Genomic DNA, 15,537 nt, shown 5'->3' on the forward strand with positions numbered 1-15,537 from the left:
AATACCTGTTTTGGGGTATGGGCCAGGGTGTAGACAAGGGACAGTTAGGAGAGTTAGTGGGCAGTGCCAGAACAGAAAAGGCATTCACTATGTGCATAATCCCTGGCACTAAATGGTCATAGAACTTTGGGAAAGCCTGAGCATTGAATTAGCTTCATGATTATATGAAGGCAAGGAAGAGCCGATATGAAACCTCCCTGTTGCTGTTGTTAGGTGCCGTTGAGTTGGTTCTGACTAACAGCGTCCCTATGTACAATAAAATGAAACACTGCCTGGTCCTGTGACAGCTTCACAATTGCTGCTATGTTTCAGCCCATTGTTCCAGCCACTGTGTCAATCCACCTCATTGAGGGTTTTCCTCTTTTTTGCCGACCCTCTGCTTTACCAAGCATCAAGTCCTTCTCCAGGGACTGGTCCCTCCTGATAACATGTCCAAGGTATGTGAGATGAAGTCTCGCCATCCTCCCTTTTAAGGAGCATTCTGGCTTTACTTCTTCCAAAACAAATTTGTTTGTTCTTCTGGCAGTCCATGATATAATCAATATTCTTCACCAACACCATAATTCAAAGGCACCAATTCTTTAGTCTTCTTATTCATTGTCCAGCTTTTGCATGCATATGAGGTGTTTGAAAATACCATGGCTTGGGTCAGGCACATCTTAGTCCTCAAGGTGACATCTTTGCTTTTTAACATTTTAAAGAGGTCTTTTGCAGAAGATTTGCCCAATGCAATATGTTGTTTGATTTCTTGACTCCTTCAGAAAAGGTGTGCATTGGAATTGTATCCTTCTACCACACTTATTCAACCTGTATGCTAAATAGATAATTCAAGAAGCTGGACTGTATGAAGAATAATGCTGCATCAGGACTGGAGGAAGACTCAATAACAAACTGCAATGTGCAGACGACACAACCTTGATTGCTGAAAGTGAAGAGGATTTGAAGCACTTACTGATGATCAAAGACTACAGCCTCCAGTATGGATTACACCTCAACATAAAGAAAACAAAAGTCCTCACAACTGGACCAATAAGCAACATCATGATAAATGGAGAGTAGACTGAAGTTGTCAAGGATTTCATTTAGATCCACAATCAATGCCCACGAAAGCAGGAGTCAAGAAATGAAACCTCCATGCAGCTATACAATTTACTGCTTGAAACCCACCATTGAAGTCTTTAGGATCCAATAGCAATTGGCTCTTTCCCACCATTAGCATTCTGGCCACTTAGTAGCTAACACAATTCTCATACTCCTTCAGCAAAATGTCTTTTTCAAAGCTAAGGACTGTTTACAGTAAGGACAAACAATTGAGGCTCATTAATTCAATCATTAGGACACTGATTTGTATCTATTGTCTAGTCAGCTGTGTTAAATAAGCTCTTCAGTCTTCATCAGAGCAATTATGCTAATGTGCTTGAAATTTTCTACGAGTTTTATACCTTCATACACTTATCCTGCCTAGAAGCAGCCTGGCTAGTCAATATTGTCATACATAGGCAATTATAATCAAGACAGAAGGCCCTGTTGTTGACATGGGACTGAATTATGCCCCCCTCACAACAGAACTTTAAATGATTTGTATAATATTCTTTCAGGGCTTAGACGTTGGCCACTATTTAGTTTTTTTATCCCAAATGTTTAGATCTCAGATAATACTTAAATGCCTTCCTGGGAGTGCTCATTGTATTGGAATTGACTGTAATTTTCCAAGTAATATTTGAACAATCATTGAATTAGCTATGATCAGTTGTACCTTTAAATGTATAGACAAAAAATGCAAAAATAATTATCAGATGCCTGGAGGATGATGAGAAAAATAACTTGTTGCCAAATACTTTTCTCTCAGCCATAGCCAACTTCTCTCTCAATCTCTCTCTCTTCAATTCTAAAATGCTTCACCATTATGTCTTGTTTTCCTGCATCTTTGGCCACAGGATGAGGATTTTCCACCATGAACAACAGTGTTTTATGGTAGGTACATAACAGATACCTGATAAATACCTGTTGAGTTTTATTTAACAGTATGTCTTATACATCCTTTAATATCAGTTATTATTTTTTAATAGTTTGAGAGATTTATGTGGTATGTTGCTGTCGTTGGTTCTCTGCACACATCGTTGAGTCAGTTGCAACTCACGGCGACATCACGTGTGCAGAGCACTGCTCCATAGCATTTTCGAGGCTGTGTCCTTTTGGAAGCAGATTGCCAGGCCTGTCTGCCAAGGCACCTCAGGATGGGTTTGAACTGCCAAACTTTCAGATAGCAGTTTAGCCACCCTGGGACCTTCACCTGTTGAATTGCTTTTCTTGTAAATGCCTTATTCTTTTCCCTAGCATTTCCCATCAGATGTTAGATATTTTTTATTTGTAGCAAAAACTAGCATACGAATAAGGCTGTGTGTGTGTATGTGTGTGTGTGTGGAGGCATGTGTGCACACCCTCAACAAAAATTCATTTAAAACATGAAATTTCATTGTATCGAGATAAAAATCCTACTGGCGCTGGATGTCTTCCTTATCATTTACAATAAAAGTAACCCCATACATTTGTTCTTTACAATTTTTACTTAGGTTATCTCATTTAATCAGTGCTCTTAAGGAACTGGGTCTTTCCTTAAGATGTAGTAATTGTCACTGAAACTTAGTTTCACCAGGATGAACAAATACAGAGGTTAGATGTTGACAAGATAGGGCCCAATAGTTTTACTGAAGGCAATTACAAACAGGAAAGATGGGGCCAAGCTGTGCAGGTGCTGGGAGATCCTACTGCAGAGCTATGACATGTAGAGCATTTTTCTGCTATGCAAATGCTATATTTTCACCTTTCTTCAATTCCTTCGTATTTTGGTAAAGATGTGGGAAGACAGCTGAGAGTAAGATGCTTTCCTTGTCCTCTAGGAATTTAGTCTAAATGAGGAGGCAAAACAGGCATACGCAAGAAGTTAAATAATGGCTCAAGACTGAATAGATCAAGGTGTCAATCACAAAAAAGTCACAGTATGTTGTAAAAGGGTAGTAACATCATTAGACCTTACCTAACATTACGGGAGGTGATGAGAATCACCATCAGCACAAAGCCGATTCCCATGAGGTGGAGGTCGGACATGCTTCTACTCTCCAACCTTTTCGTCAATTCTGATACCAGCCATCTTCCCCACAGTGTTCTACCTCTCTGCTGGGTTCAATAATTTGTTGCAATGGCCATATAGAACTCACAGACTATATTTAAAGTTAAGTGGTTTCTTAAAGAAGTAACAGGGTCCAACTTGGGATCAGGACTAACAGGCTACAACTCAGGATCAGGATCAGGAAGCAGGCAGGCAAAGTCGGCAAGGCTCCCTCAAAGAGGAGAGCACACCCTTCTCTTCTTCAGTGCAGGACCGCTCCCTCGGCTCCCCTCAGCAGTGCAAGCAAGCAGGCCCTTCTCTCTGCCATGCAAGCTCCTTCTCAGCTGTGCAGGCCTCCTCTTAGCCCCCTGAGGACAGGCAAGCTTCTCTGCCTTTGGCCTCTCCACTGCTAACTGATCCAGCTCATAGCCAAGGTAGCGGTTTTGTTCAGCTCTTTTAGCTGCATTGCTAGCAGCAGGTTTCTGCTGTCACCACGGACTCTGCCACAAATCCCGTTCCTAGACTCTGGCTGTCTTCTGTTACAACCCTTGATCTGTGTTGCAGCTCTTTTAGGAGTTTCTGCACCTCTTTTCTTTCTTCTTGCCCTTTCTCCTCTGCTTTCTTCTTTCGGTCTGCAAACCTCTGTGTTATCGACTGCATATATAAGCAAACTTCTGGTCCATTTCAAGGAATGGCTCTCTCACCACGTACATGAACTGACCAATCCCGTCTCAGGAGGCCACAGTCCCTTCATTTGCATAGTAAGCTATAGTCACTCTATTTGCATAAGTATACTGACCAATCCCTATTTATGCGATCCCTTTCACTCAAGCTGCGTAAAACAGACCAATCATTGGGCAGGCTGCCGCTCAGGGCCAGACAAAGTATCAAACCATCAAGTTGTTTACAGTTTACCCAGGAAATGTCAATCAACGTGGACAAAAGTAACAAATCCTCTGGGGCAGGAAAGTGGGGCAAAGTTAACTGCTCAGGGTTTAGGGGAAAAATCTCTCAGGGTGTTTTTTAAGAGAACTAAGGCAAAAGGCCACATAAAGGAACTCATTGACCACATATGGATATCATTCTGACCAAAGATAGAGAGTTCATAGATGAGTGATATAGCTTTGGGCTGGGGTAGAAAGGAAGGGCTTTACAGATTTACTACAGAAGAGATGGAAGATGTGTCATTCATTTTGAACAGCAACACATGAATATAGTTTTAAAAAATCAAACTACAGAAAAATTAACAATGAAATACCCATGACTCCCAGGCTCTCTTTCTCAAAGCAGCCACCATTACCATTTTTCTTTTGTGTCTGTCTAGTGGATGGCAAAAAAAAAAAAAAAAAAAGTGGATTTAACTACTTCTAAATGGATTCTGAATTGATTTTGATTGATTTTTCAGTGTCACGCATCATGAAGGGTTAAACTTGGGGTCCATCCATATATAAATTAGACTTACTCAGTGTAACTTATACAATAGGAACCTACTGATAGATCTTGAAGTGTCCTAGTGGATTTCCACGCTGATTGTTGCCACAGCAATCCCTGCCCCATCTGCCTTCAATTTCTGTCTTGACCCACTTTGGTTTAGATACTTTTCTAGCAGAGGGACAGTAGGCATGCTCCCATTTCTAAGCCTGTTGGGGACTGCATTGGTAGCCAGATTGCCCCTCCTCCCCTTTCCTCAATCCTACATATCTTGGAAGACTACCTGAGTGGAAGAGTTAGAGACCCAAAGTCCAACACTTTGGAGAGAGGCTTTAACTTAGGCCAAGCATATTACCCACTGAATGAGTGTACCCTCCAGACTGCCCAGCTTCCATACTGAGAGCAGATTCTTCTGGAATCCCGGTCAGCTCTGTTTTTGTTACCACACCTGCTCACCCAGGTGGGCACTCAAATCCACACCCTGGTCACATAGGAGAATGTTTGTGTGATGCAGGACAGCTTTTTATAGGCTGTTTCTTATTAAAACTGTTGATCTGTGCTAGCAGGATGAAGGACCAAAAACCAGAAACAGCCTTTATACTTCTAAGTTGTGTAGCTGGTATTAGTTGTCATTGGACCACCTCCGTTTGACCAAAGGAGCCCTGGTGATCAGTGGTTAAGAGCCTGGCTGCTAACCAAAAGGTTGGCAGTTCAAATCCACTAGCAGCTCCTTGGAAACCCTATGGGGCAGTTCTACTCTGTCCTGTAGGGTCTCTATAAGTCAGAATCAACTAATGGCAACGGGTTTGGGTTTGCCCATGACCATGTTCCCTGGTGGCTCTGGGAAGTGGGAACACAAAGCCAGGAGGTGGAACAGCTCCACCACTTGTCTTCCTGGGTCTCCTTCACACGCTATTTTATAAAAAATGGGTGAGTAAGGCTGCCTCTAAACCAACCATGAAGAAGCTACCCTGAAAGTAAACTTTTTGACGGAACCCCTCCTGCTGAGTAGGCTCATATTTGCATAATGCATACAGGAACAGAAAAGAAATGTTGATTATTGACTTCCTTTTAACTTCAAAGCACTATGCTACTCATTTGCATATTTATTATTCTACTTAATAATCACAAAACTACATTTAAATAGGTAACATTGCAAGTTAGTTCCACTTGCCAAAGATCACGGATGTGGAAGAGCTGCATTCAAAACTACGATTTGCCTAACTCCAGGGTTCATACCCTTCATCACCTTTCAATCAGAAAAGTACTTCCATGCTTTGGGAGAGAGATGGAGATTTTGAGAACTCTGGAAAACCTGTAAGACTCAGACAGAAGGCCAAATATTTCTCAAAGTCCAGCTGAGATTTCCTCCACTTCTGGAAACAGTACACTTTGAGGACTCTGAAATGCTCATTTGGTACTTCTTAATTCGGTATTGCTAGTGATGCTGTCCCACTTGAGTCACTGTGATGGTTAAGATTGTGTGTCAACTTGGCTGGGCCATGGTTCTCAGTGTTTATATGTGATCACCCCCATGATGGGATCTGCTGTGAGTAGCCAATTGGTTGAAAGGGAGTTTCTTCAGGCTTGTGGCCTGTATCTGAATATAAGCGGATGCTCTGGCTTTTGCCTGCTCTGGATCCCACAGCTGGCTCCCATTTGCCTGACCTCCAATTCTTGGGACTTGAGCTAGCAGCTTACCTGCCAATCCTGGGATTCATGGATCTTCACAACTTGTGAGCAAGAGCCCTGCTCTCCGTCCTGCCGATCTTAGGTTCGCCAGCCCCTGCGGCTACGTGAGTCAGGAGAAGCCTCTATCTTAATTCATGGACTTGGGACATTCCAGCCTCTACAATCTTGTGAGATGTTTCCTTGATATAAATCTCTCTCTGTACGTATTCATATGCTTTACTGGTTTTGCTTCCCTAGAAAACCCAGCCTAAGACAGTCCCCAATTACATTAATGAAGTAGTACATGAGAGAGTGTTGGGCAGGGAGCCAAGAAAACTGTGTCCTAATCTTGTCTCTAAGGAGGCCTGGTGGCACAAACGGTTAGTGGTTGGCTGCTAACTGAAAGGTTAGCGGTTCAAATCTGCTGAATGGTTCTGCTGGAGAAAAGACCTGGATATCTGCTCCAGTAAAGATTACAGCCTAGGAAATCCTTTGGGGAAGTTCTACTCTGTCCCATGGGATCACTATGAGTTGCAACTGACTCCATGGCACCCAAAACAACAGTAGTCTTGTCCTTGCCACAAACTACCTCTGTGAAACCTGAGATTCTTTCCAACTTCAGTTCTCTGGTGCCCCCTGCCTAACGTAAACCAAAAAAACCAAACCCTTTACAGTCGATTCCAACTCATAGGCACCCTATAGGACAGAGTAGAACTGCCCCCATAGGGTTTCCAAGGAGCAGCTGGTGGATTCGAACTGCACCCAAGTTGTCAACCTAACATAGTCGGTGCTTAAAATTTTTTTATGATTAAAAACCCATTTTGGAGTCGATTCTAACACATAGTGACCCCGTAGGACACAGCAGAACTTCCCCGTTGGGTTTCCAAGGCTGTAGATCTACAGAAAAGTAGACTGCCACATCTTTCTCCCAAGGAGCTGCTGGTGGGTTTGAACTGCTCAGCTTTAAGTTAGCAAGCAAATTCTTAACCAGTGCACTACCAGGGCTCCTCCTTGATGTGATTACCACTACACCGCCAGGGTTCCCTTGAAGTGATTAGTTAGGTTTAATATTCTCGTCAGCATAGGTTTGGGTGTCCCTACGGTAAACGCGGCACGGTTATCCGAGGGCGGTTGCACCCCAGCCTTGGGCAGTCAGCAGCTTAGGGCTCTGCTGCCTTCCCTGGCGCAGATGTGTCAAGTTCAGGCCTGGGAACATACTGGTTGCAAGAAGGCATGCCAAAACTGTGGAGAAATGAAAAACGGAAAATAACCCAATAATTATTAGGCATATTGCCAGGCGCTTATCTTTTTAAACTTCACAACGATGGTTCAGAAATGCATTATTAGCACCACTGTTACTGAAACTGGAAACCAAGATGCAGGTTACACCAAAATACCTGGTATCCCTTTCCCTCACCCTAAATACACAGAGAAAGTACATCCCTCTGGCTCTCGGCTTATTTACATCTCGGACCCCGCCCCCGCCTAGCACCACGAGGGGCCCCGCCCACTCATTTGCATACGGGCGCGCCCAGTTGCGGGCGGGTACCGGGCTCTTTCTGTCCCTTGCCCGTCCTATCCTCGGGGCAGCTAGGAGCCTCCCCCAGGCATGAGCACGTGCTCACCCGGCTTAACGACGGAAAGTGGACGAGGCAGCAGCCCCCAAATCGGCCCCACCCAATGGCGCTGGCAGGGACCAAGGAAGGGGCCCAGGAAGCGGCAACGAGAGCCGGTGGTCGCTGGGGATTATTTTCCCAGCGCGGCAGGTTACGTGCCTTCCACTCTTCCCTCCCTTTCCCAGAGTCGCTTCTGGGAGGGTGCCGGAATTGAAATCAGCCAAGACCGCTCGCGTCCAGCCCCTCCTCGGCCTCTGCCGCCAGCCGGCCGCGCCTCGCCTCACGCTCTACGGGGGAGGCGGGACCAATCAGCGCGCGACGTCTCCCTTCCGATTCAAGGCTCCGGACGCTAGGCTCACACCCCGGCCAGCCCGCGCGCTGATTGGCTGCGAGCGCCGCCGGTCCAGCCGGGTGGGCGGGGCGGCCGAAGGGAAAGGGAGGCGGGGAGGTAGTGGCCCGCGACTCTCGGCGCCCCGCTCGCCCCCAGCCCTTCCCTTGGCGCTCGGCCTCCTTCCTTCCCTCCTCCGCTCCCTTCATCTGCTGTGCGCGCGGAGCGCTCTGCTCGGCCGGCGTTCCTCGCGCCCTAACAGGCGGGTGGGGGCGCCAATCAGCGGGCGGCAGGGTGCCAGCCCCGGGGCTGCGCCGGCGAATCGGCGGGGCCCGCGGTGGGAGGCGGGTCTAGCCGCGCGGCCGCGGCGGCGGAGGAGCAGCTCGCCAGCCAGCAGCCAGCGAGCGCCGAGCGGGCCGCCGGGAGGTGGGTGCGCTGCGCCGCTGCGGCCGCGGTGTGAGGGCGGCGGGCGGAAGCGGAGGTGGCCGGTGGGCGCGGCGGGGGAGGGCTTGGCGTCCGGGGCCGGGAGGGGAGGTCCGGGCGCGCGCGCGCGAGGGGAGGAGGGGCGGCGGCAGGACGCGCGCGTCCCCACCCCCTCCTTCTCCGGCGGGCGGTGGCGGCCGGGCCCGCGACCCTCCCCTTGCCCGGCTGCGCGCCGGGAACTGAGCTGGGGGGCGGGGTGGGGCGGGAAGCCGGGCGGCTGGGAGTGTTTTCAGTTCCGCCTCCAATCGACCATTCCCCTCTTCCCCTCCCAGCCCCCTCCATCCCATTCGGAAGAGGAAAGAACAAAAGGTCCCGGACCCCCGGATCTGACGGGGCGGGACCTGGAGCCCCGGTCCAGGTAAAGCCCCCGTGCCCGGCGGCCCTGGGGGTAGGGGTGTGTTTGTGTTTGGCTTGGGTCGGTAAGATTCGCCGTGTCACATGGCCACGGGCCGTTGGGGGTTGGGGTGTGGCGGGGTTGGGGGCAGTGGGTGCGCCGGGCTTTCGGATGGACGAGGATCGAAGGGGCCAGGGGAAGGCCGAAAGGGAAGGGGCCAAACGTGCCAGCGCCGCGTCCTGGAGCTGCGGGCGAGCCTGGTCCGGGGCGCGGGCCGATGTGTCTCTTCTCCTCCGCTGGTAACACACTTGCTAGTTTGTGGTTCTGATTTTTAAAGTCGAAGGGACAGAGCTCTTATTTCAGGAGTTGTTGGAAAGCCGTGTTACGAGTGTGAGATACTTTCTTTGCTTCCAGTTTTTTTGGTCTTGCAACCTTTGTTAACCATAATAGTCTCCGGTTCTGAATTGCTTGTGTGTGCTCACATAAACACGCACACGGCTGCTACTCTGTCGAGATCATTCTTTACTCGGGAAAGTTGCTTCGTGAGTGGAGGCGATTAGTTTTTATCACCCGCCTTGAGAAAGCACGCTAACTTATTTCGTGTATTTAAAACTTGGTTTTCAAAATTGCAACTTTAATGATTTTTTTCTCTTTTGGTGGACTACTGGCCTTGGGTAGTGTACTTTTGTCTGCTGCTTACTTACTCTCAGGTAGTTATGCTTTCCTTTTGATCCCAAACAAAAGAAAAACAATACCTAGGTTGGTTTTGTTATTCCTCCCTCTTGACCCTTTAGAAGCCAAATACTGTTGGTTTGCTGTCAGCAAAACCTTTGTTGAAAAGAATTGCTAGGCAAAACGAATTTGTAAGTAGTATTATCCGTCAAAGTCATGTCTTGTTTGCTACAGTTTGGAGTATATCAGTTTTGGTGTCTTGAACTTTAAAACTACATACAGTAAAATGATTATAAGTAAGTGATCACACAAACTTATCTCAGCTTTTCAAAAATGGTCTCTGAAAATTAAGTTAATTTCCAGAATTCTGAATGAGTCTGTATTTCCTTTTCATTTTCTCTCTTCTAATTTCATACGAATTGAACCTGTGCCACTGATAGTAAAGATGTTTTCCTCTAGCTTAATAAGATAATAAATTTGCTGTTATTATGCTGAAAATACATTTGTTCTAGTTTTGACCTCTTTTAACAAAAAGATTCTAACATGGAAGTATAACTCAAATAGTTAGCAAAGCATTTATATTAAATTCAGAAAGTAATACTGATTGTATTTTTAGAGTTTCTCAGTTTTTGTCATAAAGTGTGGTAGATAGTAAATAAAATGTCTTTGGGCATTTCTAAAGTGAGTGCCCACTTTCTGTTAAAATCTGCTATTGAGTTTGAAGGAGTTCATTGGCCATTTTTATTTAGTGTTGGAAACATCTGTTTCTGTATTTTAGTAAAATGTTGCTCTTAGAAGCTTGGTTTTTATACTTTGTAGTACACCTTCTGAAGCAGTGATTTCTCATTGTAGATGTTTAACAAAAGTTTGGTTTTTCAAGGATGTAACTGTGTATCTAGTCATAAGTGGTCAATTTCCTACACAAACTATAAGGTTCATGAAATACTAGTCTTGTAAGAAACTGTGCAGGGTAATTTCCTGTTGTTTGTGGCTTGTCAGCCTTGGTAATATGTTTTAACTCTTAAGTAGGAATTTTGGGGATGATTTTGTGTATTTCCAGCCTTCAACTCAGAAGTTCTCCTTAACAGGAACAAAGGTTGTTTCTACTTCAGGTTGGGGGGGGGGGGTAGGGGGTGGGAGGCTGCCCTTTTCATTGTCATATTGTAAACGTTAGGATTTTGTTGCAGTAATCTCATTACTTCTCACTGGGGGACATAATGTGCACTAGAAACACTCAGTTTAGCTGCATAAACTGATGAATGTTTACATTTTGAAAATATTTTCACTTTTGGCTTTTAGGCCTAAAAGCTTGCTTTCTTCTTGTTGGGTTTTGATTCTGTTGGTTTTGTATTTTAAGACTCCAGAAGCCTCGTTTTGTAGCAGCTTTTTTGTACAGGTGTTTTTGTAATGCATATAAAAGCTGTATTAAGTGCAGTCTGGCAGATGGAAGTTTATTCATATTCTTGGGACAAGAGTCATTTTTAGGGGGTTGAGAGGGGCGTGTCTTTTAGCTTCCTCCTATTTTGATGGGAGTGGAAGAGCCATTTTTAGGCCTTCAGTTTCTGTAAAGGAAAGTGTTTCCCACTAACTATTGTAAGGGTGGTCAGAAAACTTCAAAGGTAAAGATTTCGGAAACAGTTCAGGAGACGTTATGCATTTATCCAACAGGTAACATTTATTTATTGAACGAGTAGCATTTATTCATTTATTCAGTGAATAACATGTATTCAACAAATAGCCTTTTTTGCGCGTCAGGCCCTGGGCTAGGCAATGAAGTATTTAGCGGCCAACAGTTAATACCCCTATTCCTTAATGGAATTAGAAAAGTGGAAATTCCTCATGCCCCTTGCCCCACTCCCCAGTATTTAGAATAAGAAAATTATGTTAGTGTACAAATTGAGGGAACGTGTGATAAATTCATGACTGAGCTGGTTCCTAAAGTATGCTTGCATTGCTTTCTACCCAGTGTAGAGGGCAGCACTAGGGAAGATGGGAAGTGTTAATAACTCTTTGTGTCTTTGGAAACAGCCCATGTATTTTGGGGAGAACCTGTTAACATTTTTATACAGTGTATACAAATTGGAGATTAGGCCAATCTTTCAGTAGTGTGTTGCTGAACCGATGGACACTTGCAGAGCTAAGCTGAATTTGGCATTAGTTCATTAGTTTGATTATCCATTGCCCTTTAGGTATAGAGACTGGTTGGGGAAAGGAAGAAAACTTGACTCAGTCAGACTTAAGCATACGGATCAGGAATAAAGTATAAAGACAATTAGCTAAACTGGAGAATAAGGATTGTCCAGCAATCTCATATAGTGAAAAAGCCATGGATTTTACCATGTTGGGCAGATTGCTTAACTCCTGAGCCTTGGTTTTCTGACTGAAAATGGAGGTAATAACACCTATGTCTTAAGATTAAATGATGATAATTAAAGTATCTAGAACATTGCCTGAGACGTAACGGGTCCTCCCGAATGATCTGTTCTCTTGCTCTGGTCTTGTGGTTTTCAGTCATTTGTGCCCTTTCTAATCCAGATGACTTGCTTCCACCCTTATCTTTGACCTATTATAGAGGAGGCACTAAGCAGAAAAGACTGAGGTAGCCAGATTGTCCAAGTCCATACCTTAAAGCTTCAGTCATGGGAGAACCATTGAGCCCCATTGTCAGAGCCTGTTGGTGTTTATTTAAAATATTTCTAATAAGCCTAGTTACCTGGCTTCTAAACCCATAGTAGATTAGAAACTAGTAGATTGTGGATAGTTTAGGAGGTTAAGAAGGGTTGTGGTGGGGGCTGGTTGGAGGATGGAGAACTGTTAGCCTACTGTCTATTGTAAGAAAAAACAGATAACAGCCTGGCAGGGTAATAGAGATAATCCACAAGACACACAAACAAATATTCAAAGCCTAACTAGCATGCCTGGGGCCATTCAGTGCAGGACCTGACCTGAAAGCATAGTAATGAATGTTCATCAATTAGGTTAACTCATATTTGGGAAAATTTTTTAAGAGTGCAGCAATCTACATAAAATATCGTAGACTGTCGTTGGGATGATTAACAAATGTTCCTCAAGAGATGAAACATTCTGCTATTTTGAATGACTTATTTCACAGAAGATCCACAAAGTACCTACTGTGACCAAGATGTTTCGCATTTGCTTTGCCATTGAAAGAGCCATGATTCCAGACTGAAAAATCTTTTATGCTAGGCCAGTAGTAAAGAAAAGCTATCTAACTGGTGTAGCACCTCATGGCACACCTTTTCTTCAGAGGAAGTCATTCAGTCTTTTTTCAGGCTGGAGTTTATGGAGAACTTCACTTAGGTTTTGCGATACGGAGTGTGCTAGAGATTTCCAGGGCCTACCACTTGTGGAGGAGCCCTGGTAGCTGCTAACCAAAAGGTCAGCGGTTCAAACCCACCAGCTGCTCCATGGGATAAAAGACCTGGTGATCTGCTTCTATAAAGATTACAGCCTTGGAAACTATTAAAAAAAAAAGAAAAAAACCAAACCTGTTGCTGTCAAGTCGATTCCGACTCATAGTGACCCTATCTGACAGAGTAGAACTGCCCCATAGAGTTTTCAAGGAGCGCCTGGTGGAGTCAAACTGCCGACCTTTTGGTTAGCAGCCGTAGCACTTAACCACTATCCCACCAGGGTTTCCAGAAGAAAGTTAAAGTGTTGCATTGGCTGGGAATCGAACCCAGGCCTTCCACATGGCAGGTGAGAATTCTACCACTGAACCACCAATGCTGAATGGCTTGGAAACTATGGGCAGTTCTGATCTGTCCTGTAGGGCTGCTATGAGTGAGACTCAACATGACAGCAATGGGTTTGGTTCTTTTTTCTTTTTTTTTTTTTTTAACAGCAAGGGTTTTGGTTTGGTTTTTTAAGCATGTGTGGACCAGTCTGTCCATTGAGGGCTTTTTGTTTTATATACCCAGTGCTGTCGAGTCGATTCTGACTCATAGTGACCCTATAGGACAAAACAGCACTGCTGTGGGGTTCCCAAGGAGCGCTTGATGGATTCGAACTGCAGACCTTTTGGTTAGCAACCATAACTCTTAACCACTGTGCCACCAGGGTTTCCTTTTATATGTGACCATAATGCCTGATACTAACCTTTTTTTGGTTTTTTCTTCCTACTTCTGGGTTACTTTCTAAACCATGTACTTTATCAAATATTTATTGGTGACCTTGTACTATGTCGCTTTGGCTATTTAAAAAGTAGTAATTTTTTTAGCAGTAGTATAAAAGTAATCCATCCTTTTTTAGATAAAAATGCACAGTTAGAGGCTTACTGCTAGTCACTGATCTGTGTGATAATGTCTCTAGAGTGGCAAAACCGTGATAGTGTATTTAGTTAGGACATAATTCACTGCTGATTCTAGATCTACATGTTGTAGGCAGCTCCCAGCTTCAATTCCAGCAGTTTCTTGTAGGGAAGATGTAATTTTGCCATGCTGGTGGATTGCCTCTAGTTTGGCTAGATAGCCAGAAATATTAGGGTGATTCCATAACTTATGTATTTGCCTTATATTCTAGAGTGGGGGGTGGTTCCTTTTGAGCTTGAAGGGCTCCTCGTATTTGTAACTGAGGCACACTGATAGGACAGATGCTTGACAATTTAGATATATCTTTAGGTTTTGTACTCTTGAGAAAACAAATCCTAAAGTTGGATTCATTCTCATTAAGTTTTTCTTGAATTTACTGTGAAATTGTCACTAGTTCTTCCAGGTAGCTCTATAAATCTTCAAAACCCGGGATTAAGTTGGCCTTGGGGCTGCAGAGCAATGAAAAGTGATTGTAGACTTCATTTACCATCTGCTCATTTGCAGTTTGCATTTCATTTCCCTGAATAATCTACAGTGCCCTACCTCCCTTCCTTGTCTCATTGGGGAGGGAATAATTTCAGGTTTAATGTACAGGTAGTCCCTGCCTTACGTTGGGGTTCTGTTCTGATGACTCCATCGTAAGTTGGTTCTGACATAAATTGAATAATTGATGTAAACTTTTTAGTTTTCATTATTATTGCCTTTTACTATCAGTAAGTTTATAAATCTCATCTTTATCTTTCAACATCTGCGAGTGAACATCCGAGATAACATCAGGAAATTATGCACTGCAGCATTGTATGTAGTACATATTACTAACGATAAGTTGTACAAAAAAACCAGACAGAGCGTTGTTAAGTGTGGTTCCTTGTTTAACTCCAGTACGCCGTGGATTAGGGACTACCTGTATTCAGTTAGTAAGGAAGAAGAATGAGCCATTGAAAGTCCAACAGGTTCATTCCCTTGAGTCCGTTAGTTCAAAAAGACTTCTGTCTGAAAAAGTAGCATAGTAAATCTGTAATCTCTTAGTTCTCCTGTGTTGTATGCTGCTTCAACTAATTCCAAAAATTCTATAAAGATAGTGGTTAAGGGCTTGTAAATATTAAGAAAATGCTCTGTCTTAATCACATTTTTCGTTATAAGATGCGGGGCTGTGAATCTGGCTTGCCAGGTTCACGGCACAAACCCCGGTAAGTGGTGCAGTGGAAGCTGGGCCCGCGAATCTTCCCCCTTGACTTGGATGAACTCTTGAAACTTTGTTTTTTGACCAGAGATGTGAATGAACATTTTCCATGTTCAGACCAGTCGTCTTAAAGATTTCACAGATAGGTGGTTAGACTCTAGTCCTTGTTCGCTGACCAGTTAAACTTCTCTTTTAAAAACTGTTTAAGTATCAGGAGGTTCACCTTTGGCCTGAGGTTTGTGCATCAGGCATTTCGGCTCTAAACCAGCAGTTTTCAGACTTAAAGCATGCACACATCTAGGTGTGCAAAGGCCACCAGAAAGGCTTAAAAAATGTTATGCGGAATTTCAGAATGTAAGACTGATAAAAAGACAAAAAC

The 15,537-nt window shown here is 44.3% G+C and overlaps 1 protein-coding gene and 1 non-coding gene across 5 annotated transcripts in view; one reads left to right on the forward strand and one right to left on the reverse strand.

The window, feature by feature from the left end:
- The first annotated feature begins 8,507 nt into the window (after positions 1-8,507).
- Positions 8,508-15,537, forward strand: part of SMAD2 (SMAD family member 2) — an 85,642-nt gene continuing 78,612 nt past the window's right edge. Inside the window, exon 1 of one of the 4 annotated variants that reach the window (XM_064294551.1) lies at positions 8,508-8,581. The gene's annotated coding sequence lies outside the window, so the exon portion shown is untranslated. Of the gene's footprint in view, positions 8,582-8,836; positions 8,997-15,537 lie in introns of those variants that run through there. The other 3 variants (XM_064294553.1, XM_064294552.1, XM_003406307.4) reach the window with 3 other exon arrangements.
- On the reverse strand, positions 13,324-13,394 carry TRNAG-GCC (transfer RNA glycine (anticodon GCC)). The gene has a single exon. It is a non-coding gene; the product is annotated as a tRNA-Gly (tRNA).

The sequence above is a fragment of the Loxodonta africana genome, chromosome 11 (assembly GCF_030014295.1).
Source record: "Loxodonta africana isolate mLoxAfr1 chromosome 11, mLoxAfr1.hap2, whole genome shotgun sequence".
Lineage (NCBI taxonomy): Eukaryota > Metazoa > Chordata > Mammalia > Proboscidea > Elephantidae > Loxodonta > Loxodonta africana.